The sequence below is a fragment of the Phascolarctos cinereus genome, unplaced genomic scaffold (genome assembly GCF_003287225.1).
Source record: "Phascolarctos cinereus isolate Bilbo 61053 unplaced genomic scaffold, phaCin_HiC Scaffold_1;HRSCAF=81, whole genome shotgun sequence".
NCBI classification, from domain to species: Eukaryota; Metazoa; Chordata; class Mammalia; order Diprotodontia; family Phascolarctidae; genus Phascolarctos; species Phascolarctos cinereus.
The window spans coordinates 164,894-186,278 of NW_027555514.1; the positions used below are offsets into that span (position 1 = coordinate 164,894).

The 21,385-nt window shown below is 44.0% G+C and overlaps 1 long non-coding RNA gene across 1 annotated transcript; it reads right to left on the reverse strand.

The window, feature by feature from the left end:
- Positions 1 to 1,874: 1,874 nt before the first annotated feature.
- On the reverse strand, positions 1,875 to 18,551 carry LOC110217554 (uncharacterized). The gene is made up of 3 exons (XR_002327066.2): positions 18,434 to 18,551; positions 17,256 to 17,322; positions 1,875 to 3,157 (listed from the first exon to the last, which is right to left on the reverse strand). It is a non-coding gene; the product is annotated as an uncharacterized LOC110217554 (long non-coding RNA).
- Between the last annotated feature and the right edge of the window lie 2,834 nt (positions 18,552 to 21,385).

Consider the following 21,385-nt stretch of genomic DNA (forward strand, 5'->3'; position numbering starts at 1 on the left):
TTCATATCCTTTGACCATTTATCAATTAGGGAAGGCAGTACATTTTCTAGGAATATATGTACTGATAAAGAGGTTGACACATGCATTGCCAGATGTAGCTCAGAGTTTGGGAGGCTCTGAAAGTGTGAAAGTAAAGTATGGGAGAGAAGAGGTATTAGACTGACTACCAAACTTAAGGTTACAGAGCCATTGTGCTGACCTCATTGTTGTATGCATATGAAACCTAGACAGTATACCAGCTCCATGCCAGGAAACTGAATTGCTTCCATTTGAATGGTCTTAAGAGGATTCTGAAGATCACTTGGCAGGATAAGATGCCAGACACTGATGTCCTTTCTTGAACTAAACTGCCAAGCATTCAAACTCCACTGCAGAGATTAAAACTCCAATGAGCTGGCCACATTGTTCAAATGCCAAACATACATTTGCCAAAAAGACTACTTCATGGAAAACTTATACAAGGCAAATACTCACATGGAGGTCAGAAAAAGTGATACAAGGGGACTCTCAAGGTCTCTCTAAAGAACTTTGGAATTGATGGTGTGACATGGGAGACACTGACATGTGACTGCCCAGCATGGCATGCCCTCATCAGAGAAGGTGCTGTGCTCTGCGAGCAAAGCAGAATTGAAGTAGCTCAAAAGAAATCTGAGACACACAAATTTAGAGAATTAACCCCAAATGTTCACTTGGACTATTCGTGCCTAACCTGAGGTAGAACATTCTGAGCTCAAATCGGTCTGATTAGCCACAGCTGGACACTGTGACATAGTGATGTCATTTTGGTCCTCTTTGAGAACAAGGAACAATGAGCAACTGTACACAATGAACTAATACCAATATTAAACATATATACATCAAACAGGATAGCACGGAAATTTTTCAAGGAAAAGTTAAATGAGTTAAAAGAGGAAATACTAAAACTATACTAATGGAGGACCTCAACTTTCCCCTCTCAGAACTACATAAATCTAACCAAAAAACAAACAAGAAAGAGAGATGGCGAGCAGAACCAAGAGAACATTGTACACAATAACAGCCACGTTGTGCAGCGACTAATATTGATAAACTTAATCCTTCTCAGTAATACAAGGATCTAAGACATCCCCAGAGACCTCGTGATGGAAAATGCTATCCACATCCAAAGAAAGAACTATGGAAGCTGAATCGCCATCATCTTTTTTTCTTTTCTGTTGAGTTTTGTTTCCTCTTTCTAATGGTTCCTCCTATTGGTTTTAATTTTTACTTACAACTTCACTAATGTGAAAATATGTTTAATAGGAATGTAAATGTATAGCCTATATGAGATTGTATGCCGTCTTGGGGAGGGTGGTGGGGAGGAAGGGGGAGAAAAATTTTAAACTCAAAAGCATATGGAAGTGATTATTGATAAATCAAAATAAATTAATAAAATTTTTTTAAAAAAGAAAATAAACAAAAAATCAATAAAAACCTTAAAGAGAGAGAGAGAGAGAGAGAGAGAGAGAAGAGAGAGAGAGAGAGAGAGAGAGAGAGAGAGATGAGATGATAAGGAGATGAACAGAATTTTGGAAAAATTAAATATGATAGACCCCTGGAGAAAATTGAATGGGAACAGTGGTACATGACACCTACACAAAAACTGACTATGCATTAGGGCATAAAAACCTCACAAACACATGCAGAAAAGCAGAAATATTAAATTCATCCTTTTGGGATCATAATAAAATCACAATAAAAATTACATTCAATAAAGGTCTGTGGAAATACAGATTAAAAATTAATTGGAAACTAAATAATCTAATCCTAAAGAACAAATCATAGAAATAATAATTTCATTAAAGAGAATGACAACAATGAGAAAACATACCAAAATTTATGGGATGCAGCCAAAGCAGTTTTTAGAGCAAATTTTATTTCTCTAAATGCTTACATCAATAAATCAGAGGATGAGCAGATCAATTAGTTGGTTTGTTGTTCACTCATTGAGTCATGTCTGACTCTTCATGACCCCATGAACCATGCCACACCAGGCCCTTCTATTTTCCACCATCTCCTGAAGGCTGTCCAAGCTCATGTTTGTTGTTTTTATGATATTATCTATCCATCTCATCCTCTGCCATCCACTTTTTATTCCAATTTTTAAAAACATTTTTATTTAAAGTTTTGAGTCCAAATTCTATCCTCCCCTCCCCTCTCCTTAAGATGGTAAGCAATCAGATATAGGTTATAAATGTGCAATCATGCAAAATATTTCCATATTGCTCATTTCGTACAAGAAGACTCAAATAAAAGGAAAAAAGAAAGAAAAAGTGAAAAATAGCATGCTTCAGTCTGTTTTCAATCAATCTTAGTTCTTTCTCTGGAGGCAGATAGTATGCTTCATCATTAGTCCCTTGGGATTGTCTTAGATCATTGTATCACTGAGAATAGCTGTCATTCACAGTTCTTCATAGAACAATATTACTGTCACTTTGTACAACATTCTCCTAGTTCTGTTCACTTCACTATGCATCAGTTTATGTAAATCTTTCCAGGTTTTTCTGAAGTCTGTCTGCTCATCATTTCTTATAGCATAATAGTATTCCATTACATTCATATACCACAACTTGTTCAGCCATTCCCCAACTGATGGGCATTCCTTTGGTTTCCAATTCTTAGCCACCATAAAAAGGGCTACTGTAAATATTTTTGTACAAATAGGTCCTTTTCCATTTTTTTGGATGTCTTTAGGATGTAGACCTAGCAGTAGTATTGTGGATCAAAGGGTATGTACAGTTTTATAGCCTTTTGGACATGGTTCCAAATTTCTGCTATCCCCTTTTCCTTTTGCCTTCAGTCTTTCCCAACATCAGGGTCTTTTCCAATGAGTCCCATCTTCTCATGATGTGGCCAAATTATTTAAGCTCCAGCATCAGTATTTGACCTTCCAGTGAACAGCCTGAATTAATTTCTATAAATGTTGATTGATTTGACTTCCTTTCTGTCCAAAGGACTCTCAAAAGTTCTCCAGCACCATAATTCAAAAGCATGGACTCTGCAGCACTCAGTTTTCCTTATAGTCCAACTCCCACAGCCATACATTGCTACCATAGCTTTGACTATATAGATCTTTGTCAGCAAGGTGATGTGTCTCTTTTTTCAGTATGCTGTCCAAATGTGCCATGGCTTCAGGAAACTAAAAAAAGAGAGAGAGAGAGAGAGAGAGAAGAGAGAGAGAGAGAGAGAGAGAGAGAGAGAGAACAAATTTAAAATCCCCAATTAAACACCAGAATGGAAATCCTGAAAATCAAATGAGAGATTAATAAAACTGAAAGTAAGAAAACCATTGAATTAATAAACAAAACAATAAAATAGATAAGCCATTGGTTAATTTTATTTTCAAAAAAGAAGGAAGAAAGACAAGTTAGCAAAACCAAATTCAAAAACTGAAAAAGGTGAATTCACAACCAATAAAGATGAAATTAAAGCAATTATTAGGAGCTATTTTGCCCAATTATATGCCAAGAAATCTAACAACCTGAGCAAAATGGATAAATATTTACAAAATATAAATTGCTCAGATTAACAGAAGAAATAGAATACTTAAATGACTCTATCTTAGAAAAATTAATAGAACAAGCCATCAATAAGCCCCCTATGAAAAAAAAAATCACCGGGACCACATGGATTCACAAGTGAATTCTATCCAAAACTTAAAAAATAATTAATTCCAATACTATATAAATTATTTGGGAAAATACATAAAGAAGAAGTCCTACCAAATTCCTTTTATAACACAAATATGGTGCTGGTACTTAAAACCAAAATGCAAATTTTTAAAATAAAATGCTTTATAGTAATATGTCGCAAAAATCATACACTATGACGAAATGAGATTTGTAACAGGTTTGCGGGGCTGGTTCAATATTAGGAAAATGATCAACAAAATTTGCCATGTCAATAACAAAAACAATAAAAATCGTATGCTTATTTCAACAGATGCAGAAAAAAGCTTTTGGCAAAATACAATGCTCATTCCTATTAAAAAGCCTTAGAAAGCATAAGCATAAATGGATCTTTCCTTAAAATGATAAATAGTATCTATTAAAAAAAAACAGTCAGCAAGCATTATCTGTAACAGGGATAAGCTAGAAGCCTTCCCAGTACAATCAGGAGTGCAAGGATGCCCCTTATTACCACTATTATTTCACATTGTACTAGAAATGTTAGCTATAGTGATGAGGAGAAAAAGAAATTAAAGGAATTAGAATAAGCAATGAGGCAGACAATATGATGATGTACTTGGAGAATCCTAAAGAATCAACTAAAAAACTAGTTGAAATAATTAACTTAAGTAAAGTTTCAGGATATAAAATAAACCCACATAAATCATCAGTATTTCTATATATTACCAACAAAGTCCAACAGCAAGAGACAGAACAAGAAAGTCCGTGTAAAATAACTGTAGACAATAGAAAATACTTGGTAGTCTACCTGCCAAGATAAACCCAGGAACTATATGAGCAAAATTACAAAACTTTTTTCACACAAATAAAGTCAGATTTAAACTACTGGAAAAAAATTTAATTGCTCATGGGAAGGCAGAGCCAATATAATAAAAATGACAATTCTACCTAACTTAATTTACTTATTCAATGCCATACCAAACTATCAAAAAAGTATTTTGCAGTGCTAGAAAAAATAATAACGTTCATCTGGAAGAACAAAAGGTCAAGAATATGAAGGGGATCAATTTGAAAAAATGTGGGAAGGAAGGTAGTGTAGCCATACCAAATCTCAAACTGTATTATAAAGTGGTAATCATCAGAACAATCTGGTGTTGGCTAAGAAATAGAGTAGTGGATCAGTGGAATAGATTGGGCATACAATACCTTGTAGTGATCACAGTGATCTAGTGTTTGATAAACCTAAAGATCCAAGCTTCTGGGACAAAAACTCATTATTTGAGAAAAGCTGCTGAGAACACTAGAAAACAATATGGCAGAAACAAGGTATAGACCAACATCTCACACATATTCCAAGATAACGTCAAAATGGGTACATGACTTACATATAAAGGGTGATACCATAGCATATTAGGAAAGCATGGAATAATTTACCTATCAGATCTATGGATATGAGAAGGATTTAGAACCAAACAAGATAGAGAGAGCATTACAGAATGTAAAACAGATAATTTGGATTACATAAAGTTAAAAAATTTTTGCACACACAAAACCCCATGCAATTAAAATTAGAAGGAAAGCAGAAAAGGGCAGGTTATATCAGGTTTCCCTGATGAAGGCCTCATTTCTCAAATATATAGAGAACTCAGTCAAATTTATAAAAGTATGACTTTAAATCATTAAATGTTCAAAGAATAAGAACAGGCAGTTTTCAGACAAAGAAATCAAAGTCATCTATAGTTATATGAAAAAATGCTCTAAATCACTATTGATTAGAGAAATGCAAATTAAAACAACCCTGAGGTGCCATCTCACACCTATCAGATTGGTTAATATGACAGAAGAGGAAAATGACAAATGCTTGAGGGAATATGGGAAAACTGGGACACTAATGCATTCAGTGGAGTTGTGAAGTGACCCAACCATTCTGAAGAAAGATTTGGAACTATGCCCAACAGGTTAGAAAACTGTTCATACTCTTTGATCCAGCAATACCACTGCTAGGTCTGTATCCCCAAGAGATTTTTAAAAAAGAAAAGGATCTATTTGTACAAAAATATTTATGGAAGCTCTTTTTTTGGTGGCAAAGAATTGGAAATCAAAGGGACACCCACCAGTTGGGGAATGGTTGAACAAATTGTGGTATATGATTGTGATGGAATACTATTATGCTATAAGAAATTACAAGCAGGGTAATTTCAGAAAAATCTGGACTTATAAGAACTGATGCATAGTAGTGAGCAGAACCACAAGAACATTGTACACAGTAACAGCAACACTGTATGATGAAGAATTGTGAATGAATGAGCTATTCTCAGCATTATAATGATCCAAGACAGTTCCAAAGGGCCCTCTAGAGAAAGAATTGATGGAGTCTGAATGCAGATTGAAGAATACTTTTTTTTTACTGTCTTTATTTGGGGGTGGGGGAGGTTGTCTGTGTTTTCTTTCACAACATGACTAACATAGGAATGTTTTTTTATGATTGCACATGTATAACCTATATCAATTTGTTTGCCTTCTCAGTGGGGGAGGAGAGAGAATCTGGAATGCAAAAAAAATTTTTTTAAGCTAATGTTAAAAAATTTTACATGTAATTGGAAAAATAAATAAGTAACCTCACCTGGTGTGCCCATGCTCTGGATCCCTCCTTAACATCTCCTCACCTCAATCACCCATAAAAGCTGGAGCCCACCTATCCCACTGGGTCTCTGCTGGCTAGAAAAGTCCCTTAAGTCTAGAAGCCAATGTCCAATCTGGGCATCATGTTGGCATATGCCCTCTCCCACATAATCTGTTTTTTTTGATGGGGAACTTCTATTTCTCTACTGAACAAAGCAAGTTTTCCAGGCTGCCAGACACCAGAGTGGGATGAGTGAAAGAAGTATTTCTGATCAGAACAAACTTTCTGCTTTTGTATCTGGAAAAAGGCAGGAACTAGAACCTACCCTAGCCCAAGCCCCCACCATGCCTGTCTAGGAATGGATGCCATTTACAAAGTGGTCTTCTATCTGATGGACCTACTGGGTCTGGGGCAAGAGCAAGCCTGATTGGGCTCTGGTTCCTCTGTTAGCCAGTCAGCAAGGAGTTAAGGTCACAATGAGTGACTGACTTGGGACCAAGTCTATAGGAGAGTGGGGCAGTCCCTGGTCTGTACTGGCATCCACCAGAATTCTGCCCTCACAGTCCCAGCCTTGCCCTCTCCCCACAATCACAAGAGTCCACCCAGAATCCTCCTCAGGCTGGCTCCCATGATGTTCTGCTTCTCCCTGTATGAGGCTGGAACCAAACCTGCAGGTGATGTCACTGGGAATCAATGCAGCATTGCCTGCCACGTTCACAGCCCCTCCTGAAAGGCAGAGGGAATGTCTCCTTAATGACAGCCTGCAGAAGCAGCCCCAGCATCCCAGGCTGCCACATCAGCAAGGGGGGCCAGAGAAGGGGTGGAGTGGGAGGGGGGAAGTGTTTGCCATTGGAATTTCTCTACCCGGCCAGACTCTGATGGTCGAGCCCACACCCTAAGTTGTGGCTGGAAGCACTTGGTTTTATTTGCTTTGGAAGCCTCCAAATCTCCAAGAAGGAAATTGCTTCTCAGTCCACCTTAAGGCAGATCTGGAAGTCGAGCAAAGAGGCCCCAAGTGCTGGGGAGGACAGACAGGTGAGCAGCCCCCAAGGTAAAATGTGGACCTCCACAGAGCCCCAGAATGAGGGCCCCTGACCCCCAGCAGAGACCCAACCACATGACCAAACAGGATGCCAGCATCATTACTTTTTTTTCAATTTTTAAAACATTTTTATTTAAAGTTTGGAGTTTCAAATTCTGTCTCCTTCCCTCCCCTAAGCTGGTAAGCAATCAGATATAGGTTATGTATGTGCAATCACATTATTACTTTTAAGAAGCATTCTACTCAGACTGATTCAGGACTGGATCCAACAATATTTATTTAGAGTATCAGGGGTGCAAACAGAAGGACCTGGGGCGGAGATGTGCCTGGGCAGGGATCAAGAAGTCAGAGGAGATTCACGGATGTGTAGTAGCTGGGCTTTGTGAGTAGGGTCTGGTGACGTTATGAGAGCCCATGTCCATGGCCCTACTAATCCTGCCTCCCAAAGCCCCCAGCATCACACCAGAGCCCAGCAGCGGCTGGGAGGAAAAGGGGACAGGGAAGGATTTATGGAGAGATAGAGGAGCCCAGATGCAGCCCCCACCCTCCCCTATCTTCCAAGATAGCACAGACCGGAAATCTGGACCAAATCATATTCCAATTTGGGTCTGCAGTAACTCCCTCCACTGTCCTTCCCAAGCCGTGCCGCTTGGAATCTCAGCACATTCTAATTATGCCCAGACCTCAGAGGCTTTCCAGTCCAAATTCAGCACTGCATCTCTGCCCTGCCCATCTTACAGAGGAGGAAAATCAAGGAGACAGGCTGAGTAATTGGCCTAAGATCACACACATGGTAACAAGTCTGGAGCTAGAACCCAGGTTCCCTGATTCCCCGGTTCATGGCAGTCTCTTTCCCCCTACAGCATGTAGGGGAGAGGCTGAATACTGCTCTGGGGCAGGTTTCTGTGTCACTTTATTTTTCCATTTCATTTCATTTTATTTTCATGTCTTTGCTTCTTGTTCCATTTTTATACTATTCTAAACCATGGCTCCTGCGGTTAACTGCTCCTTTCACTGTGCTGCTGGTGGAGGCCTCCCCTTTCCCCACTGAGGCACTCAGAATAGAACAGACCCTGGAAATGATGCAGGAAAGAGAAAAGGCAGTGGGGGGTGGGGAGAGGAAGGGCTGCGGAAGGGAAGCGGGACGGTCAGAGGCTGCCTGCGGGGCTGGGGGGAGGTCCTTTCTTCTAAGCGCTTCTCCAAAGCTTTCATCAACAAGAACAGAAAGACAAGTCCTAGACCAGGGCTAAACAACAGGGAGCTCAACGGAGGGAGATAGACAGATGAGGGAGACGCGTCCAGGACTGTTACTTGTGGCACTCGATGGAAGATCCAGGCACTCAAGGGATCTTCCACCAGGAGACTGCCCTGGGAGGCCACCCCCACCCAAGCTACAGGGGCTTTTCATTAGTCCTCAGATGAGCGCCCCACCCCACAATGCTGTAGGAACCGTGCGCGCGCGCGCGTGTGCGTGGGTGTGTGGGTGGATGTGGGAGGAATGCGCGTGTATGCGTGGGTGTGTGGGTGGTTGTGTGTGGGGGGGTGTGCGCGCGCGCGTTCGTGTATGCGTGTGCGTGTATGTGTTTTCTGTCTTCTGGTTTCATTTATAGTAAGGATGCCAGTGAGGACGTGGCTCAGCTCCTCCACTCACGTCTCAGCCTTCTGCTCATTGGGCAAGGATCTCACACATAGCGCACCAGCACTTAGTGGTTGTAGAGGCTTTAAAAACTGGGTGATTCTTTTTTTAAACCACTAAACTAACAGTTTTCAATGAACAGAAATCTCTCTTCTTTTCATCCCTCCCCACCCTACCCCCATTATGTGTCTCCATCTACCTCCTGGGTGCCTACCCTCCCCCCTCAAGAAGCAGAGACCATGCTTTTATCGCCAGTCTGTGGCCACTCATTGTGTCGATCACAGTTCCTACCTCTTTCAAATTTGTTTGTCTTGAAAAAATTGCTATCATTTTATGCATCACTCTCTGGTTCTGTTCATGTTCTTCTACATCAGTTCAAACAAGTCTTCCTAGGTTTCTCTGAAACCCTGCCCTTCATTATTTTTTACATTTTACATCATTTTTTTTTACTGGAGGATTCCATCACATTCAGGTATCACAACCTGTTCAGACTTTCCCCGATTGATGGGCACCCCTGTCATTTCCAGTTCTTTGCCACCACAGATAGAGCTGCCACCAATACTTTGTGCCTCTGGGTCCTTTTCCTCTTTCTTTGATCTCTTTGGGGAACGGGCCTAGCATCTGGCTTCTCTTTCTAGCTCCTGTATTCTCCTGTCTGTTTCTAGCATCACGATCTAAGAACAGTAAGAATGATGGAGACTGACAAAGAAGTACGCATGAATACTCATGTGTGATTGGAAATGAAGGGGGTCTGGTCACCTGGGAAGGGCTAGTGATCACACACAGATAGACTGGGAGTTTGCTTCCTTGGAATATGAACCATTCAGATGGAGACCCAGAGGGCAGCCCCTGCCCACACAAACCTCAGTCATGTTCTTCCCTAGACATATCATGGAATAGCAAAGGAAGAGATGGTATCAGTGGGCTGTCATCCTCACTGGGGAGGCTGAGCCCATGTAGACAAGATCACTGATCAGTGGGGCTGGGCCTTGGGGTCCACATGGCCAGAATTTTTCTATGAGTGGGTTTTCACTGTAGTTTGCTTAGCCCCTGTGCACCTAGGCAGCAGGACAGGAACTTTGTTCTCTCCCACTCCCATCACACCTGGAGCCCTGAAGTCCGTATTTCCAATCACCAAAAGCTCTGTCACATCACACCCCCTAGGCTTTGCTTGATTTTTCAGCCAATGACTGAATCTTCCATGTGACAATATAACAGCCTACAGCCCCTGAGCAACCATCAGTCCATGGCCCACCTAGAAATAAGCTCCTCCACACTCAGGCCATCACTGGCATTAGCATTCAGAGCTTCTCTAGGTTGACACCAATACTGAGAGCCCAGGGTTGTCTCTGCACTCTGCCCTCTGTGAAGCTGTCCCTGGAGAAGGTTCCCTAATAGCCCCTTTCAAACAAGTCTTAGAAAAACTAAGCTGAAGGTGAGCGATTTCTTCCAAAGAAAAGGCTGCCCAAACTAGAAGGATATCCCTGAGACAGGAAACAACTTGGTACCAGGGACTGCTTCATCCCCAAGGGGAGTTGCTCTTTGAAGGGGGCTTCCAGAGGGTGGGGCCGCCCAGATTTTGGTAGGACCCAAGGTTCCATGGGACCACGATGTCTGGCCCGGCCGGCCCCTGGCTTCGCTCTCATTTTCCAGCCTCCAAATGAAAGTCCTCAAGTGGAAGGTGGAAAAGTAAACCCATTTCGCGGCCCCAGACCGTGGGCGGCCTGTGTGAGGCTTTGCTCCCTTTAAGTAGATTGCTTGGCTTGGCCACAGCCTCTGCTTTAGCTGGAAGTGTCCCTGTAGCTCTTGGCCTGTTCCCAAACCACTGGGAGGAGAGGCTGAGCCCAGCAGGAAACTTCTTACTTTCATCTGGCCTTCTCTGCCTCAGAGGCCCCAACGCTAACAAAACGTGGAAACTGATTTGTCCACAATTAATTTCTATCCTGTCTTTCTCTTTTCTCCTTTTCAAAACCTACTTTGCTTCCTGTGGAAGCATCGACCCTTTGGTAATGAGCCCCAAGATGCTTCACTTTTGTCTGCTAAAAGATAATCCTAAATGCCAAAGAAAGGCATCCTGCAGGGCACTGAAGGAAAGGTGGCTGTCCCTGTCACTGGTGGGAGAGGCCTCTCCCAGGAAGCTGCATCATCCGCTTTCGAGCCACCCTGCCCTCTCCCGGGTGAGTGGATCCCTCCCTCCCTCCCTCTGTCGCAGAGACGCACCAACATCTGTTTCTGCTTTAGTTTCTATGGGCCGGCCCCTGATGAGGGAAACATTTTCCCTCCCTGAGCCCTCTCCCTGCATTGTCATGTTTCCATTTGCTCATTTTTCTAAAATCCAGTTGGAATCACTGCTGTTAAGGGCGTCCTTGATTCTCTGTTCTTCCTTAAAAGCCATCAATGGAAAGGCATGATAATCTCCACAGGGAAGGGAATCTTTCAGAGGGTGGGGACTCTATTGTTACTTTGGCACGTGCTGGCACACAGCTGACACTTAATAAGGAAGGGTTCGTTGGATTGAACTGAACTGAATTGAGGCCTGAATGTTCAGAAGTCACCAAAGCTACCCTTGTTTTGTAGAGGTCAAGCATCACACCTAGTAATGGTTGGGCTTCCAAGACAGCAGTTCCCAGAACAAAGGGTCACCTCCCCCACCACAAAGTGACTTTGGCCAGGCTGCAGAGGCCCCTGAACTGATCTGACATCTGCCACCAGGGATTAATGCTCCTTGAGCACTGAGCCAGGTCCTGGCATCTCAACAGACCTAACAAAGACTGCCAACCAGAAAGTAGAAGGGTCTGGAGTCTGGACCAAGGTGAGGAGACAGTGGCATTCAGAAAGCTAGAGAGCTCCATTCTGACCTTATCTGAAGTCCAGCAACCAGCATCACTGCAAGGACATATGATGTCATCAGAGTCTGAGTTGGGTTGGCTGCTGGTCTAGCACCAAGGACCCAGTGACCATTCTAGCTGAAGATCCTTTTGAAAAGCAACAGTGTCCTTTTGCCCTTGACCCAGGAAAAGGTTCCTTCAGAAAGATATTGGAGTCTTCATTGCCAGCACATCCCCTTCAGAGAGTCTCCTTCCACTTCTCAGACATAAAGTTCATGTCCCTCAGACCCACTGCCCTGAAATCAACCATTTAAATGGAGAGACAAGACCTCTGAAATAAGGAAAAATCTTGGGAAGGTAGCAATATGAACAATGTATGATTTTCTTTTCTGTCTCACAGAGTAACCAGAACTATACTACAATAAGGGAAGGATAATAGATATGAAAGCTTCACTGCAGAAAGCATGTCCTCTACCCCACCACACCACACCCAGCTTGTGTGTGTGTGTGATGGGGGGGGCAGTGTGTCTCAGTGGGAAGAATTCACCAAGACTGCCCCATGTCCTCTCTTCTAAATAATAATAATAATAATTAGCATTATGATCCTCATCTTCCAGTTGAGAAAACAGAAGCAAGCAGAGGTGAGATAACTTACCTAGGGTCACACAGCTAGTCAAGTATCTGAGGCAGGATTTGAGCTCAGGTGCTCTATCCACTGCATTACTTGGCTGCCTCAGTTTTTCTTTCTCTACACCATCTCTCATGGGAAACTCATCAACTCCCATGGACTTAATTCTTCTATCCATGAAGATGACTTATAGATTGAAAAACCCAGTCCTAATCTTTCCCATCTTCTAGTCCTACGTCTCCAACTGCCTATTTGGACATTTTCAAGTGGATATCCCATAGGCATCTTAGATTTGACATGTTCATAATAGTGTTCACCATCTTTTCCCCAAAACTCTCCCTCTTCCTAAATTCTCTGTTTCTGATGAGGGCACCATTGTTGTCCCAGTCTCTCAGACTCATAATCATTGTCATCCTTGACCTTTGCCTTTCAGTCACCCCACCGTGTCCAATCAGTTTGCCAGCTCTTATCATTTCTACCTCTCCAATGTTTCTCATCCATCACCTTCTCTCCACTCACATCCATCACCCCAGTTCAAGTTCTCATCACCTCCTACCTGGACCATTGGACTGGTCTCCTTATTGGTCTCCCTGCTCCCTCCAGTCTCCCCCTCCCCGAACCCATCTTTCCCATGGCTGCCAAAGTGATTTTCCTAAAGCACAGGTCTAACTAAGTCACCATCCTCCTCAGGCTCCAGTGGCACCCTCTTGTTCCCTGAGATCAAAGAACAATGCATCTCTGCCCACCAGAGTTCTTCGTACAGTGGTCATTTAGGGTTAGAACCATTGTTCAACATCAAACTGATAGGATTTTATCAGTGGAAATGACATTCAAGAAGAGGCCAGGTGATCCACTTGGTTGCTGCTCCCTAAGAACCCTGGGACCTTTCCATCCCACTCACAGCTGAAACCTTCCTATGTGTTGTGTTCCTCATCAGAATAGGACTGCCTGACTGCTCTGTGGATATCTTCGGCATTTAGCATACAATAAGAACTTAACAAAATTTATTGATTCATTCAATCTACCTATCCACTTATCCATTTATGCATAATCATAGCACACATTTATGTAGAGCTGTAAGGCTTACAAAACGCTTTACAAATACTATCTCATTATATCCTCACAACAACCCTAGGAGGTAGGTGCTATTACTATCCCCATTTTACAGAAGCAAAAACTGAATCAGAGAGAGATTAAGTGACTTCCCCAGGGTCACATAGCTGGTAAGTGTCTGAAGCCAGATTTGAACTCAGGTCTTTTCAACTGCAGTCATACTGATCCATACAAATAGTCTCCAGGTCTATCTGTTGGTCAGTTCATCCATCTATCCATCCATCCATCCATTAACTATCTATCCATCCTTCCATCCATCCATCCATCCATCCATCCATCCATCTGTCCATCTATCCATCTGTCCGAAAAGGAGATTGTGGTAGTCTGGCCTGACTGCTCTTGATAAAACCAGGCTGGCTCTTTGCAGTCTCTACTTCCCTTCCTAGATGTTCATCAACTATGACCGGTCTAGAATTTCCCGGAAATAGCAGTCATTTTCTAGCCTGTGGCTTACAGACCCTGCTCCCTTTCATGCACTCTGTGGTCCAGCCAAACCGGCCTTCTCACCACTCTTCACCCATGACCTGCCAGTTCCTCTTTCTGAGCTTCTGCAGTGGCTGTGCCCCACGCCTGGGATGCTGTTCCTTCCCACTCCACTTCTTGGAATACTTACTTTCATTCCAAGCTTAACTCAAGCACTCTCCTCTATCGTGAGACCTTTCCTGATGCCCCCATTTCCCCCAAAAGATCACTTCTACTCATTTTAGGCATGGCTCTATATATCCATGTTGGACATTAGCACCATGCCAGAATGCAGGCTCCTTGATTGCAGGGGCTGTTTGGAATTAGGAATAGAGATGGAGCCCAGGGCCCTGACATCCCCTTCTCTAAACAGTCTTGAGACCACAAATAGGTGTGAGAAGAGCAGGGCTCGAGGCTGGTTTTATTTTTTCTATTTAAGCCTCCATGGTCATCTCAGACTAGCCTAGGTTCCCTCCTTCATTCAAACAAGACAAGCTAAGGGCCCACGTGTGAAAACGGTTGGGTTGGGCCAGCCTTTCTCTGAGCTCTCAGAGGACTTATGAGATGGGGAGACACTACATGGACACACTGCTTCTGTCAGTCAGAAGGGACTGATCCAGGTGCCATAGGTGGGAGCCTCCAAAAGACTCATTTTGGCTCCTGAGGTAAAGCAAACCTTTCTCTTCATAAGAGCTGTCTGTCCCATAGAGGGCTGCCCGGGCTGCCCCTCCAGACTCACTGGCTGAGGCTGTCGCAGGGAAGGACCTTGGCCCTGACTATTCTCCCTTGTCCCTGAGATTTTGTGATTCAGTAGCTCAAAGGCTTGGGTTTGAGCTCAACTCTGTCAGAGTTCTCTGCCCAAGCTAGCTTCAGTTTCTTCCACTGTCAAAAGGGGACAGTATTAATTGTACGTCTGACCTCTTAGGCTTGCCATGAGGTCTGCAGGCAAGTTGGAGTGCCTGGCTAATATACAGACCCAGACAAATGCATGGGACAGTTACTGATAAATCACTGCCTCAGAAGAGGGCAAGGACATTCTAGCCCTGGATGAAGGAGGCCACCATGCGCCACCATGCATCAGCCCTTCTTCCCAGAGTGTTCCAGGGCCCTCCAGCCCCATTGTTATCTCCTGTCACCATTGGTCAGGAGCTTTGTTAGTCAATCAGTCCACAAGCATCGGTTAACCACTTCCTCTATACCCAGAACCATGCTGAGTGCTGGGGATACCAAGACAAAAGGAAATACAGGCCCTCAGTTCTAGGAGCTCATGTTCTAAGAGGAGAACAAAACATGAAAGGAAAGGGGGGTATCAACAGGGAGGAGAAGGGACTTGGGCTCAGCTCAGGGGCTAGTGGAGAGGTTCAGGGCAGTGCAAGCCTAGTGGGACATGTAGAGACAGTTGCCTGGATGTTCTGGGAGGGAGGGGCCCTAGTGTACTTCTGGGGTGTCAATCTCAGAGCTAAAGTGATCTTCTAGGATAAGAAGGTGACCTGGACGTGGTGGAGGACTCCAGAGGAGTTGGGCCTTTGGTTAGATGGTCAACCATCTCTTCATGGGGATTGTGACCATCGTCTTGTGACCCATTGTGTCCCCCTTTAGAGCCATGTCCTTCTAATTTCTGGTGACTCGGAGTGAGTGAGCCTAGTAGCTGATTATGGGCAATGAGCCCCTTGTCCTTTCCTGCACCTGCTAAGTAGGGGTTACTTGATCGAAGAGTCTTTTCTCAGCCATGATTGTGACTCTGGTTTCAAGGCCAAGCCTTCTTGGGCTCTAGTCCATCTGACTGCAGACATGCTTGTCCTCAGTTGACATAAATCATCCTCTAACCCCCACCATTGTCTTTGCCTTTTGGGACTATACCTGAGAGCCTTAACCCTCCTAAGCCTCACATACTCTGTGTTTTCAGAGTCCTTGCTTTCAGGTTTTGGCTGTGTTGATTTGAGAAAAAAGCAACAATCTCTGTTGTGGCCAGGAAAGAAGCCTCTTTTGCAGACCTGAGATATTTCATCTACCCTGCCCAGACCATCCCCTAATCCAGAGATGTAGGACCTCCTGCCTCATCTGAAGTCTCCTCCCACTCCTGGCCCAATGACCCAGACTTTAATTAATGAGAAAAAAATATTTGGTCTCCAACCATGCCCAAGTTCACACTGATTCATAGATGGTGTGTTTCTACAAACAGCTTAAACTCTGTTATTAGACTGATTGAAAGGTCAATGGCATTTGGCATTATAGAATTTCAGAGCTGAGCTAGTCCAAGTCCTCATTTTACCCATGAGATGATGGGAAAAGTGAGACCCAGAAAGGTGAGGTAGCCAGGAAGAGATGGGACCTGGATGCAGACATTCTCATGTGCAGGCATCATCCCATTGTCCAAAGAAGGGGAGAATGTGGCTTGTGATCTTGTCCATGGGCACAGTCCCTCTGTGCCCTACGAGCCGATTCCTCCCCAAGAGAATGAACGTGTCACGGAAGATGGAGTCAGTGTGCAGGAGTACTCCACAGGAACCATTGCCAGTCAGTGTTCTCTAACCAACATAGCCCATCCCTCTGTGCTTGGCAAGGAGCTCAGAACTGCACACAGGGTCTTCTTCCCATCTTTATCCTTCCTCCCAATGCAATGCTGTTTGGGGCATCTGCTCCAGGTGGGCTGTTATCTGATGGTGGCGTGACTCTGCAGCTGCTTCCTGTCAGCTTCTATCAGGTCTGCTCTGTTTTCTGGGGTGCTGTTTGGTTTTTACCATGCCTAGCATGTGCCCCCCTTCTTCTTGAGGGGGACATCACTGATGGCTTTGATTCCTCCTTCCTTCCTCAAATTGGACTCCCATCTTGCAACATCTGTCCCTGCCTACCCCTCCACATTGAAGCCACCATGACTCTGAGGACCTGTTGCCCTGGTTTGGAGGTTTGCTTCAAGTTCCTCAGAGAACTTTCTTACCTTTTCATCCTCAGGAAGCTTCCATTCGCTTCAGAAGGGTCAGTTTGCTCTTCAAGAGCACCACAGATTTCCCAGGAAATTCTATTCCTTCTCATCTCTCAACAGGCAATAAAACCAATGTCAACAACTCCTTTCTTTGTGCCGAGGCATTGTCCTCTTAGTCACCCAGGCTTCCAACCTCAAAGCTGTCCTTTTCTCCTCACCCTCTCTCGTGCCCCATGTCCAATTAGTGGCCAAATCTTGTCCTTCCTATTGTCACAACATCTCTTCAAGCACCTTTCCCCTTCTCTCCATTCACACAGCTGCCACCCTCTGTCAAGCCCCCTCTCAGTCCTTACCTGGAGTATTATTCTCCCTGCCTTGGGGCTCTCCCTCCTCCAGCCTGTCTTCCAGTCTTTCTCTCAGCTGCCAGAAGGAAGTTTGAAGTTCAGGTCTGACCATGTCACTCAGTCACTAAATAAACTCTGATTCCATTATTGCTAGAATAAAATACAAACCCCTCTGTCTGGTCTTTAAAGCCCTCCGAAGTGCAACCCATGTACCACCCTCTTCAACAGGCTTATTCTCATTCTCTCCACCCCCCACCCCACCCCAGCCTCCTCTATCAAGAAAATCATCTTGCTTTTTATTCATGTCATGTATTCATATATATGTGTAGAGCACAATACTTTGCACATAATAAGGACCTAAGTGCTTTATTCATTCTTGTGTGCATGTATGCATATATGTCACACACAAGAGAGTGTGTATATATACATATATAATGCATATGTGTGTTATCTCTCTTGATAAGAAGATAAACTCGTTGAAGTCGGGAAGTGTTTCATCCTGTGAATTTGTACCTCCAGCACGTAGTACGGTGCCTGGTTTGTAGCAGGTGCTTAATAAATGCTCAATTCATTGTTTCTCTAGGAAAAATCCTTGAGCCATCCTTCCATTTAATGACAACTTTCTTTTGTCTTCTGATTTCATTTATAGTAAGAATCAACGTGGTTCAGCTCTTCTGATAATACATCAACTTGTTGGTCATTTGGACAAAGGTTCTATGTTCTGAGCGCCAACACTGAAGTTCACTTCCAGGAATACCAGGCGGTTTTGAGCATACTCTGCCTCCCTTCCTGACAGTCCACCTCTTCCCTCAGGCACCCCTTCCCCTTTGTTTCCCAGGTTGCCAGGGGCAAAGAAATAAACCAGTGGGGTCCAGCCTTCTGCTCCATCTTGGACCCAGTGCCTAAAATTTGGCTCATTATGACCTTACCCAGAGTTTACTATAAGAAACCAACGAAGATTGCTCCTGCTTAGATTTCTGGAGATCCCATTAACTGAGTGCTCCCAGATTCAAAGGAGCTGTGCTCAGCAGATTGTAAGCAGCCTTTATTCTGCTCCCCCCTCCCCACAAAAGATGCTGATTTTGTAGTCAAATTTATTTGCTCCTCACAATAATCCTATAAGTGCATTTAACAGATGAAGAAACTGAAGCTTATAAAAGTTAAATGACTTGGCTAGAGGAACATACCTAATATATCAGGGCAAGATTTAGCCTCAGGTCCTCTTGACTCCAAAGCTAGTACTCTTTCTGCCACATCATGCTAAAAAAAAAAGAACGAAAGACGGCAACGGCCCATAAACAATCAATGCAATTCCCCTCTCTCTTCAGGAAGTCCTAATTTCCACCAAGGTCCTAAAGCCCTCCAAACTCCCTTCAGAAGGAAGTGGAAGTTGGGGTTGCCAGTGGGTCACCCCCTTCGGGTTCTGGAGTCACTCTTTCACTCCACACAGATAGGTCACAACCTTGGGGCTACCCCTGCCCACCATCTGGACCACACTGTGACCTTCCAAAAGCACAGGTCCGACCAGGTCACACCCCCCTACCGGTGCACTCCAGGCTCCCCTAGCCTCAGGACCAAATAGAAAACCTTCTATTTAGCATCTGAAGCCTAACACACCCTGGCTTCTTCCTATTGTGGAGGGAATTCTGATTTCATAATAATCGATGTTCAATGTGTAATGAATATACCAATAGATTGGATTGTTCAGAATTGCCTTTTCCACTTGTGAATCAGACTCACAACGAAACTTGAACTGATCAATCAAATTTTGACAAGTCTCACAATCACTGGCAACCTTCTGCCTGCGTACCTGAAGTGAAGTGAATCAAAGATTGTAGGATCCATTCCCATCGCAGAATTCTGGTCCTGTGACCCACCAAGTGAGGACTCCCAAGGACTAGAGCAATATTGCTTCCACAGGACTCCAGAATTGTTGTATTCTCTTCCATTTGTGGGCTTGTTATGGGAAATCACTGGCCCTGGGAGGGGTTATTTGTAATCTACCTTCCCCCCTCTCTTCCCACTTGTGACGAATGTATATAATATATATAATCTCTGTCTTTACTTCAGCAAGGTGGAATTCTGATCAGAAGATCAAATCTGTTCCTCGTAATGAAACTCATTAATTAAATGGCTACCTGATTGCTGGCACTTTGTCTCAGGCCTGCTATTTTTGTCATTCTCAGATTAGAGACTGGCTCAGTAAAATCCTGCTAACACTCTCTTTCCCGTCTTCTTGCACCAGACTTCTCTCCGTGCACCCTGTGATCCACCTGGGTGATGCAGTAAGTAGAATGCTGGTCCTGGAGTCAGGAAGACCTGAGTTCAAATCCAGCTTCAAACATTTACTAGCTGACTGTCTCAGTTTCCTCAGCTGTAAAATGGGGGTAATAACAGCACCTACCTCACAGGATCGTTATGCGCTCCTGTTTGGAGGGTGGTTAGCCCAGTGCCTGGCATGCAGGAAGTGCTCTGTAAATGGTAAGTATTATCGCTAGCACAGTCACTCAGACACACTGGTGTGCTTGCTCTTCCTTACACATTGTATTCTATCCCCAGACTCCATGTATTTGCATTGGCTCTCTCTGTCTCCTAGCTTGCCTGGCTTTCTTTAAGACTCATCTCAAACCCTACCTTTTTAAGGTGGCCTTTCCTGCCCTCCCCCCATTGCTTCCCATAGTGCAGGGACAGTGTTTTCACCTTTCTTTGCTTCTTCTTTCAGGGCCCGGCCCATTTATAGTAAGTATTTAACACATGCTTGTTGACTGACTAGCTAAGAGAATAATCCAGAACTTCCGATTCCCCACACCCTGACTTTGGTTGCTTGCCCACGCTCCTCTCAACGTGAGCATAACCATCTTCCTCCAACAAATCAACAAAACCATTCAATTCATCCTGAGGGCGGCTCTCTTCATGGAGTCATAATCAGGAGGTGTCTTTAATCTTCCAACAAAGCTCCATTAGATGTGTCCACACCCTCCCCAGAGAGATGCTCTCAAAGACCTAAACAAAGGCTCACCACCTCATGAGCTCAGCAAGGGAATCAAGGAACATTCTAGTCAACCCTTTGCATCCATGGTCTTCAACCCTCTTTTCTACATACAGTCTCCTCTTCAAAGGCTGATGCCATGGGATCATCACAAATCATGAACTAAGGATGCAAAGCTATGAGCGACCAGAAGGACCATGGAGAGCGCAGGTAGGCACAAGGTTACAGAGAACAGAAGGAACAGAGAGAGGGCAGGGTAGAACCAAATGGACTGTGGCATGTGTCCAGCAGGGACCTTTCCAAAAGAGACGAGGAAGAGATGTTATCCACCCCAAAGAGGCAAGCAGGGCCCTCAGGCCATCCATCTGTCAGCCTGCCTCCTTTCCTAGCTTGGTTCCCTCATCTAACACCAGTTTTCCCTTTTGCCTTTTGTGAGCTGACGTTTGCCTAGCTCTTCCTTGAATGTCAGGTGCCAAATGCCAGGTCTTGAGCCTGTTCAGAGCTGCTACATAGCCAACCTGACCCAGCTGCTCCCAGCTTGAGACCATCCCCAAAAGCCCTTGATTGTATACATGGCCCAATCGTCAGAGAGAGGGTGCATAGGACCAAAATGGAAGGGTAGAGGTTTGAAAGGGAGCTTTAATGGATGGATGACCCACCCAATGGGTCATAGGGAAGCTGGTCTTTTGAAGGATCTGTCCCAAGTCCTATCTAATTGGAGGAGGAAACATGGGACAAGTTGACAGTCCTCAGGATTGCTCATGTTTTCACATTCATACACAATGTATGTGCCTCCCTACACAATAGCCAGAATGTCCAAACAGGGAGCAGACAGATGCAGGATGGCCCAGGGTGATGGAGCAGGTGGAAATAAGAACATATGCACATAAATGAGGTGGTACCTGAAGTTCTGATTGGGGTATTGGGGACCATTTCTCTAGGATGGATGCCTAGGACAAGTCTGTATGTGAACATGAGGATTCTCTTCCTATCTCTGCCTATTAAGATCCTTGTCCTTTAAGGGATGTAGATCCACCCTCTCAAAGAATCCTACTGAGATCTCTCTTCCAAAGAGTGATCCCTCCCTTACTCCTCAAACTTCTTCTCTTTTTTACCTTCTCTACTCATTTATTACAAAATCACAGTGTGA